This window comes from Xenopus laevis, chromosome 6L, assembly GCF_017654675.1.
Source record: "Xenopus laevis strain J_2021 chromosome 6L, Xenopus_laevis_v10.1, whole genome shotgun sequence".
NCBI classification, from domain to species: domain Eukaryota; kingdom Metazoa; phylum Chordata; class Amphibia; order Anura; family Pipidae; genus Xenopus; species Xenopus laevis.
Window position 1 is genome coordinate 52235779 of NC_054381.1, and position 9957 is coordinate 52245735.

Sequence of the window (9957 nt, forward strand, 5' to 3'; positions counted from 1 at the left end):
ATGGAACACACAATAAATAAACCTGGTATGCAAAAACCTTTTTTGCTAAAAAATACCCATAACACAGTTATATCATAAAATATATCAAAGACAATAATTAAAACATTCAATATATTTGGTCATGTGCAAAAAAAGATGTAGATGTAGACAAGGCGCAAAACTATTTAAAGTCAGCATTAAAAAAAATCGCCAGTGGGTACCTTCACTTTGCTCCAGGATGAACCTAGAGCAAGCAAGAGGGCAATGGAGCGACCTGTGTGCCAAGAAAGTGAAGCAGGCACACGGTCGCCCCACGAGCCTCCCTCGCCCTATATTGCAATAGACTCTAACTTGCCAATTGCACCTGTCTATACGCATCAGTTCAGATGACCAATACAAGAATAAAGAACTATAGAACTCAAAGGATACACTCTGCATCTAAAATGAATTATTGGGACGAAAAGTGTGCGTGACTCCTGTCAATTTGATGCATGCCCTAACACTTGCCCAATTCATCCCTAACTCTAAGCCAGTCTTTGCGGATGGCTGCTTCACCACCAGACGGCTGTGGATTGGGATTTAAGGATTGGGGTTGGATGGGGTGTGTATGACCTCCTAACACTAACCAGCACCGTCCCTATTCTTAGTCAGTACAGGATGGCACGGTCACACACCAGACGACTGGCAGTCAATCCACGGTAGCATGAGGACACCAGATGACCTCCCATACATGGCATCAATTGGCTACAGGAGCAACCAGCACACTCTCCATACTTTTTACATCAATAAATGGAACACACAATAATAAACCTGGTATGCAAAACCTTTTTTGCAAAAATACCATACACAGTTATATCTAAATATATCAAAGACAATAATTAAACATTCAATATATTTGGTCATGTAAAAAGATGTGATGTAGACAAGGCAAAACTATTTAAAGTCACATTAAAAAAAATCGCCAGTGGGTACTTACTTTGCTCCAGGATGAACTAGAGCAAGCAAGAGGGCAATGGAGCGACTGTGTGCCAAGAAGTGAAGCAGCACACGGGTCGCCCCACCGACGTCCTCGCTCCCTATATGTGCAATAGACTCTAACTTGCAATTGCACCTATTCTATACCGCATCAAGTTCAGATGACCAATAAAGAACATAAAGACATAGAACCTCAAAGGATACACTCTGCATCTAAAATTTAATTATGGGGCGAAAAGTGTGGTGACTCCTGTCAATTTGATGCCATGCCCCTAAACTGTGCCCAATTCAAGTCCTAACTCTAAGCAGTCTTTGGGATGGCTGGCTTCACCACCAGACTGGCTGTGGATTGGATTGTTTAAGGATGGGTTGGGATGGGGTGTGGTATTGACCTCCCTAACACTAACCAGCACGTCCTATCTTAGTCAGTACAGGATGACGGTCACACACCAGACTGACTGGAGTCAATCCACGTAGCATGAGGACACCAGATTGACCTCCCATACATGGCATCAAATTGGCTACAGGAGCATCCAGCACACTCTCCAACTTTTTACATCAAAATGGACAAAATAAATAAACTGTATGCAAAACCTTTTTTGCAAAAATACCCATAACAGTTATATCAAAAATATATCAAAGACAATAATTAAAACATTCAATAATTGAGCAAAAAAAGGGATGTAGCAGGCGCAAAAAGTGAAAAAATCGCCAGTGGGTACCTTCACTTTGCTCCAGGATGAACCTAGAGCAAGCAAGAGGGCATGGAGCGACCTGTGTGCCAAGAAAGTGAAGCAGGCACACGGGTCGCCCCAACCGACGCCTCCCCTGCGCCTCCCTATATTGCAATAGACCTAAACTTGCAATTTGCACCTATGTCTATACCGCATCAAGTTCAGATGACCAATACAAGAACATAAAACTATAGAAACCTCAAAAGGATACACTCTGCATCTAAAATTTGAATTATTGGGGACGAAAAGTGTGTGACTCCTGCATTGATGCCATGCCCCTAACACTGTGCCCAATTCAAGTCCTAACTCTAGCCAGTCTTTGGGATGGCTTGGCTTCACCACCCAGACTGGCTGTGGGATTGGGATTGTTTTAAGGATTGGGGTTGGGATGGGGGTGTGGTATTACCTCCTAACACTAACCAGCACCGTCCCTATTCTTAGTCAGTACAGGATGGACGTCATACACCCAGACTGACTGGCAGTAATCCACGGTAGCATGAGGACCACCAGATTGACCTCCCGATACATGGCATCAAATTGGTACAGGAGCAATCCAGCACACTCTCCATACTTTTTACATCAAAAATGGAACACACAATAAATAAACCTGATATGCAAAACCTTTTTGCAAAAATACCCATAGCACAGTTATATCATAAAATATATCAAAGACAATAATTAAAACATTCAATATATTTGGTCATGTGTAAAAAACAGATGTGGATGTAGACAAGGTGCAAAACTATTTAAAGTCACCATTAAAAAACAATCGCCATTGGGTACCTTCACTTTGCTCCAGGATGAACCTAGAGCAAGCAAGAGGGCAATGGAGCGAACTGTGTGCCAAGAAAGTGGAGCAGGCACACGGGTCGCCCCCATCGACGCCTCGTCTCCCCTATATGTGCAATAGGACTCTAAACTTGCCAATTTGCACCTATATCTATACCGCATCAAGTTCAGATGTCCAATACAAGAACATAAAGAACTATAGAAAACTCAAAAGGATACACTCTGCATCTAAAATTTTAATTATTGGGGGGCGAAAAGTGTGCGTGACTCCTGTCAATTTGATGCCATGCCCCTAACACTGTGCCCAATTCAAGTCTCTAACTCTAAGACAGTCTTAGGGGATGGCTGGCTTCACCACCCAGACTGGCTGTGGGATTGGGATTGTTTTAAGGATTGGGGTTGGGATGGGGGTGTGGTATTGACATCCCTAACACTAACCCAGCACCGTCCCTATTCTTAGTCAGTACAGGATGGCACGGTCACACACCCAGACTGACTGGAAGTCAATCCACGGTAGCATGAGGACCACCAGATTGACCTCCCATTACATGGCATCAAATTGGCTACAGGAGCATCCCAGCACACTCTCCAAACTTTTTTACATCAATAAATGGGACAAAAAATAAATAAACCTGATATGCAAAAACCTTTTTTGCAAAAACATACCCATAAGACAGTTATATCAAAAAATATATCAAAGACAATAATTAAAACATTCAATATAGAGCAAGCAAGAGGGCAATGGAGCGACCTGTGTGCCAAGAAAGTGAAGCAGGCACACGGGTCGCTCCCACCGACGCCTCCCCTATATGTGCAATAAGACTCTAAACTTGCCAATTTGAACCTATGTCTATACCGTATCAAGTTCAGATGACCAATAGAAGAACATAAAGAACTATAGAAACCGCAAAAGCATACACTCTGCATCTAAAAGCATTTTTAGTGAACATAAATATACTTACGTTTTGAATTTTTATCTTAAGATAAAGAAAATTAATTATTGGGGAGTGAAAAGTGTGCGTGACTCCTGTCAATTTGATGCCATGCCCCTAACACTGTCCCTATTCTAGTACCTACCTCTAAGCCAGTCTTTGCGGATGGCTGGCTTCACCACCCAGACTGGCTGTGGGATTGGAATTGTTTTCAGGCTTGGGGTTGGGATGCGGGTGTGGGATTGACCTCCCTAAAACTAACCTAACACTGTCCCTATACTTAGTCAGTACAGGATGGCACGGTCACACACCCAGACTGACTGGCAGTCAAACCATGGCAGCACAAGGACCGCTAGATTGACCTCAAATTGGCTACAGGAGCATACCAGCACAATCTCCATACTTTTTTAAATCAATAAATGGGACAAACAATAACCTTTTTTGCAAAAACATACCCATAAGACAGTTATATCAAAAGATATAAGATATATGTGACTCTTTACAGCTTTTAAATGGGGGTCACTAACCAAATATAAAATAGCAAATGCCCTGTAAGGCTACAAATGTAATTTTATTGCTCATCTTTTTATTCATGGCCTCTCCTATTCATATTTCAGTCTCTTATTCAAATCAGTGCATGGTTGCTAGGGTATTTTGGACCCTAGCAACTAGACTGCTGAAACTGCAAATTGGAGAACTGTTGAATAAAAAGCTATAACACAAAAACCACAAACCGTAAAAAAATTTAAATCAACTGTAGATTGCAACAAAATATCACTCTCTATATCTTACTAAAAGTTACGTCAAAGTTGAACAATCACTTTAAGCTCTTTCATGAATTTTAAAGAAATTAACAATCTATAGATTTTATTTGCTCTAACAGAAAAATTGATACACAAAATTCATCAGAAACTAGACCAAAGACATAAACACAAATCCTAATTCATATTGCAATTTTTTCAGCACAGACGCAGCCCTTTGTGAAAATGTTATCATAGTGCTGTATCTGTTTCCAGACTGTTCAGCCCCAAATGGGATGATATTTTTGAATTTTAAAGAGAGTTGCTAAATTCTGTAGAATTTCAGCATAGTCCAGTTATTTTACTTCCACATGTTACTAAACAGTGGGCCCGCTCACTGTGCATGTATGCTCTCGACTAATGCTATACAAGTTATACACATTATAGGCTACAACAGGAAAATACTACAAACTATTAAAAATTCTGGAAACTATTAAAATATATATAAAGAAAGATATAAACACCACAGATAATCTGTATTACATCAACAGAAATCCAGAACTGCAAGATCAAACAAGGTACAGAAGCCACATCTACACATTTCAGCAGTATTACCCCCTCCAAGGGTATAAAGTGACCCATAAAAAATCCATTCAGTTACTACACCTCTATGCGCTAATGCTCTATATATAAAGAATAAACATACCTACAGTTTATGCATAAAAAACACTAACAACAACTACATCATAAACTTTACTATCATAAACCTGCTACCACCACTAACGTTACTAAATAGGAATGATTTTGCTGGACAGATATTCCTGCAGTTGAATACTTCATCCCGGGGGGTATGCGTGGGTGTTCTGACACACATAAACATCTTTCCTTGCCAATACCATTCCTCACTGTTCTCAATTTTCTTTACAGATGCTCCTCAAACAGCCTAATTTTCAACAAAATAAAGTATCCAATATTTGAAAATATATAGATAAAGCACTAATATTGCCCCCACATCTAAACAGAAACAAAATCATAACTAAACCAATTAGGCAAGTCGAGACACTTGCCTCAGGCTGAAACTTACCACTCTTGGTAACTTTAAGAGCCAGTTTCAAGCCAGAAATGTGGCTCTTCTAGCACATAGAGCATAATGAAGTTTCTGCGCTAGTATCATGGCCACTCTGGGCACCCCTCTAGCGCTAGAGGGGAGAGAGGCAGCGGCAGCAGCAAGCCACCTCAGAATTGCCCTTGATCACTATTTATGATAAGCAAGGGGCCCACTCAGTTAACAGAGTTGTGTATAAATCTCACAAGTAAGGTTGTACACTGATTAAATCAGTATAAAGAACTAGCAATTTAGAGAGTCATAGGGATAAATATAATAAAGCATAAAAATAAAGCTTGCCACAGATCACTAGTTCTCTTTTCACTCATATAGGATTTTTAGGAACTTACATATCAAGGGGTTAAAACAAAGTTTACTCTATTCCCCCATTTCAAAAATATACCCCTAAAAGAATAGAGAACGGGAGTGTTCCCTTCTGGTGAACTAAGGTAAATTGTATTTATTATTTGATAAATATAACCATATTGTGTTTTTAAATTAATTTAGGGGCAAATAGAATAAACCACAGTTCGCCAGAAAGGAACTTCCCAGCTCTCTATTCACCTGTGCAGGATTATGATGAGATTTGCTCTGTATAAAATATGCTCATTATACTGTAAACAAGTGAATAAAGAGCTGTGTATTCCATCTGGAAAACTAGGTTGAGCTCTGATTTTTACCATTTGATAAAGGTTCCCAATTGTATCCCTATTCAGAGAACATAATAAACTTCATTTAGGGGTATGTACAGATGGTCATTATTACCTAGAGAACACGCAAAAATGAAAATGAAGCAAAAGGGGTTCAATTCACAGAAATGGCAGGCACTTTAAATGCTAGTACAGCATTAAGGCCCTTAGCATTTGTTCTCAGGGGAGAGCACTGGCAGACAAATGCCCCTCATCACCTGTCACTGCTCTTAAGGGCATGGACACACATGCAGATCTTTGCCATGTTTTCGGCATGGTTCGCCCATGGTTTATAAATAAAAGCCGACTGCTGCATAGATACTGATGGTAACTTACCCTAGCGTATTTATGTGGTGGTCAGATATTTTAAAATCCCTGGCAAAGATCAGCATGTGTGTCCATGCCATAATACTAATGACAAGCCTGTAACTGAACACAGATTAACCCTAGGAAACTAGGTTTTTGGAAAGAAAAGATTCTGACTAATACAAAATGGGTAAATATGTCTTTCGACTCCAGAAGTTGCAGTTCTTTTCTAAAATGATCAGCTTTTATAAAAACATTTTGAAATTTTTAAAAAATATCCTTAAAGTTTCCAATTTACAATATCCTTTCTTATACAGGTGATTAAGTAACCAGATTAAACATCCTAAATATGAATGCATGGGGTTCATTGAACAGTTTAATACCCAATTTCATAGGTTATTCAAAGTATGTGGCATGTACAGACTCCATAATAGAAATAGTGCAAATTCAGGGAGGAATAGCAGATATTAGCAGTTAGGGGGGGATAATCTGATGCATTCAACTGTCTATAATGTCTGTTAAACTCCCCTGCATTCAACTCATAACTAACCCATGTTTTTAATCAGTCCTTTTGGAGAAACTGTGGTGTGGGGAACACTGGATCCACTTTTAGCACAATACCTAAGTGGTGTGAATGGCCATGATGCCCTCATGTATTTAAAATCTGATAAAAATATGAAAATATTGAAGGTCTCTTACCTGCACATCTGCACTCTTCAGCTTCCTCTCTCACACTGACACAACTGAAAGATACCAGATATTGTTTAACTGGAGCAAGCATTATGACATCAATGCCATCCTTATGACATCATTGAGTAAGCCAGTTGTTAATCTGCAGTGACCATTATGACATCAGTGGTCACATGATCAATTATAGAAAAAGCCGGTAGGAAAATAGTAGAATGTTTTGGGCATATCAAGGAATATTATCGATCAGTGCTTCTTCATAAAGGAAAGGGCCACAAGTCCTCTAGCATTAGAATTATTATATAAATTCATATATATATATACTTTTGTTTTGTTCTTTGTTATATGAACACGTTTCTTAAGATTTCCATTTAAAAGCTGCCACAAGTTTAAGCAAGGCTTAAATCCTGGGATTAGCACCCTTTCAAAAATGGACCATCCCAAAGCTTTTCAGCTAAGTTTGCTGCCTATTCTCAGCCCCTCTCCTGCTCCTGTCCTTCTGATACCTCTTTGTTTCTGCTTTAAGCCCACCTTTGCCTATTCCTCCCCTCAATGTAAGTAATATACTATCATGCCATTTGGATCTTTTAACCCTTGCCCTTCTAAACCACCACACTTCTCTGGTAATAATGCAGCTTTCCCCTAGCTAACAGAATGCTTAAACATAAATTCTACACTTTTGTCATTATGATAACCCCTTTGCCAGCCACCTATAAAGTAGGTTGTTGGCAGCCAAAGTAAAGGAATTTGTTGTACACATCTTCCTGCTACTTTAAAAAGTTTGTCCACTCTCAGTCCACATGAAAATTTTTATTTCTCTTGAATGTAAGGCACTGCTTTGGTTATACACAGACTAGCAAGCTGCCTATTTTATCTGATGGACTGACTCGCCTTACTAAATGTACATGCCATAGCAGTAAATGTATATGCCAGAGAGAGCAGACACCCTTGACCTTTCCTAGGCTGGGGTTTCAAAAATACCCTTTAAATTATAGACTGTTATGAAATAACACAAAATAACCTTGTAAACTGTGTGTTGTTTGGTCTCTTATTCAAATCCTGTGAATGCACAACTGAATACAGTTACGCTGGCCATACACTGCAATATCCGCTCACTAGGAGTGGTCACTGAATAAGCATATCTAAGCCTGATTAGGCCACCCACATGCTGGGCCAAATAGGAATGATCAAATTAATGGTAAAGTGTCAGTAACAGAATTACTACATGGTCCCAAATAATCACAGACATAGCAAACAGAAGCACAAAACTTGCCATGCTGAGGAAGGTTATTACCCCAAGAGGTTACCTTCCCAGACAGTTAAACAAGACATGGTGATTTCTACTTCTACCTCTACCAGAGAGGTTGTTGCTTTCCTTTTTTTATGTCATTATTCTGACTCATTTGAAGTAATGCAGGATGTTTACAAACTTCACTTTTTGTGCGCTCAAAAGATTGTACATGTTTAACTACTTTTTTTTACAGTTTATACTATTTAAATATTAGCAGTTGGGGGGGGGGGATAATCTGGTGCATTCAACTGCCTATAATGGCTGTTTAACTCCCCTGCATTCAACTCATAACTAACCCATGTTTTGAATTAGTCCTTTTGGAGGAACTGTGGTGTGGGGAACACTGGATCTTCTTTTAGCACAATACCTACCTGGTGTGGATTGCCATGATGCCCTCATGTATTTAAAATCTCATAAAAATATGAAAATATTGAAGGTCTCTTACCTGCACATCTGCACTCTTCAGCTTCCTCTCTCACACTGACACAACTAACAGATATCAGCTATTGTTTATCTGGAGCAAGCATTATGACATCAGTGGTCACATGATCACGCATTGAGTAAGCAAGTTGTTTATCTGGAGTGACCATTATGACATCAGTGGTGACATAATCAATTATAGAAAAAGCCGGTAGGAAAATAGTAGGATGTATCTAATCAAAATCATTATAAACCATATACTTTTTTTGGGCATATCACGGAATATTATCTATCAGTGCTTCTTCATAAAGGAAAGGGCCACAATTCCTCTAGCATTAGAATCATTAAACAGCATGGGAAGCAATCCAGGGTAGGTAGTTGCATTCTGACCATTGCCACAAGCCACATCAATCAAACACAGACGGTCTATTGATTATGCTGTGTAAAAAAAAAAGCATTCCAATTTGCCACACATTGGCAGGCATTGCCACATTAAAACTTCTCGAACTTTTGGCTAAACAAGTTGTATTTGGTGTTACAGGCATTATAATACATTGTATGAGATTATGCCTCCTTAGTATGGGACAGGTTAAGCCATTGTTGCCCAATCTCCTGTTTTGGTAATAGAACCAAAAATAACATTTAGGGGCAGATTTATCAAGGGTCGAATTTCTAAGTAAAAAATACTTCGAAATTCGACCATCGAATTAAAATACTTTGACTTTAAATATCGAAGTCGAAGGATTCTTCAACAAATTTGGCGATCGAGCAATCAAAGTAAAATTGTTCGATCGAACGATTAAATCGTTCGAAACTAACGATTCAAACGATTTTAGTGTATGACCGAACGATTTTACTTCAATGTGTAAAGACTAAGAAAAATGCATTAGAAGGTCGCCATAGGCTAACATAGCACTTCGGCAGGTTTAAATATTGAAGTCGAAGTTTTTTAAAGAGACAGTACTTCGATTATCGAATAATCGAATATTCCAACTATTTTAATTCAAAACTAATTCAAAGTAAATTTGAAGTCTTAGTTTCCTATTCGATGGTCAAAGTATCCAAACTTTGAATTTCGAATTTTTTTACAATTGTGGAATATTTAGTTGATATATTTTTCAGCAGCATCTCCGGAGCATTAGCAACTAGTGTATCAATTCAACCAGCTGCCTTTAATGAAACACAGTGATTCTGCTCAGCAGGAACAAAGATAAAAAATGAATTAACTAAATGAATCAACTAAATGTATCGATTTAGAACAGTTTACATGGTTGGTTGACCCCCTCCCAGAGGTTCTTTAGAAGGTGAGA

The 9957-nt window shown here is 38.9% G+C and overlaps 1 long non-coding RNA gene across 1 annotated transcript; it reads right to left on the minus strand.

Annotated features, from left to right (window-relative positions):
- Nucleotides 1–4391: 4391 nt before the first annotated feature.
- Nucleotides 4392–9473, minus strand: LOC121394603. The gene is made up of 3 exons (XR_005961809.1): nt 8673–9473; nt 6949–6992; nt 4392–5092 (listed from the first exon to the last, which is right to left on the minus strand). It is a non-coding gene; the product is annotated as an uncharacterized LOC121394603 (long non-coding RNA).
- Between the last annotated feature and the right edge of the window lie 484 nt (nt 9474–9957).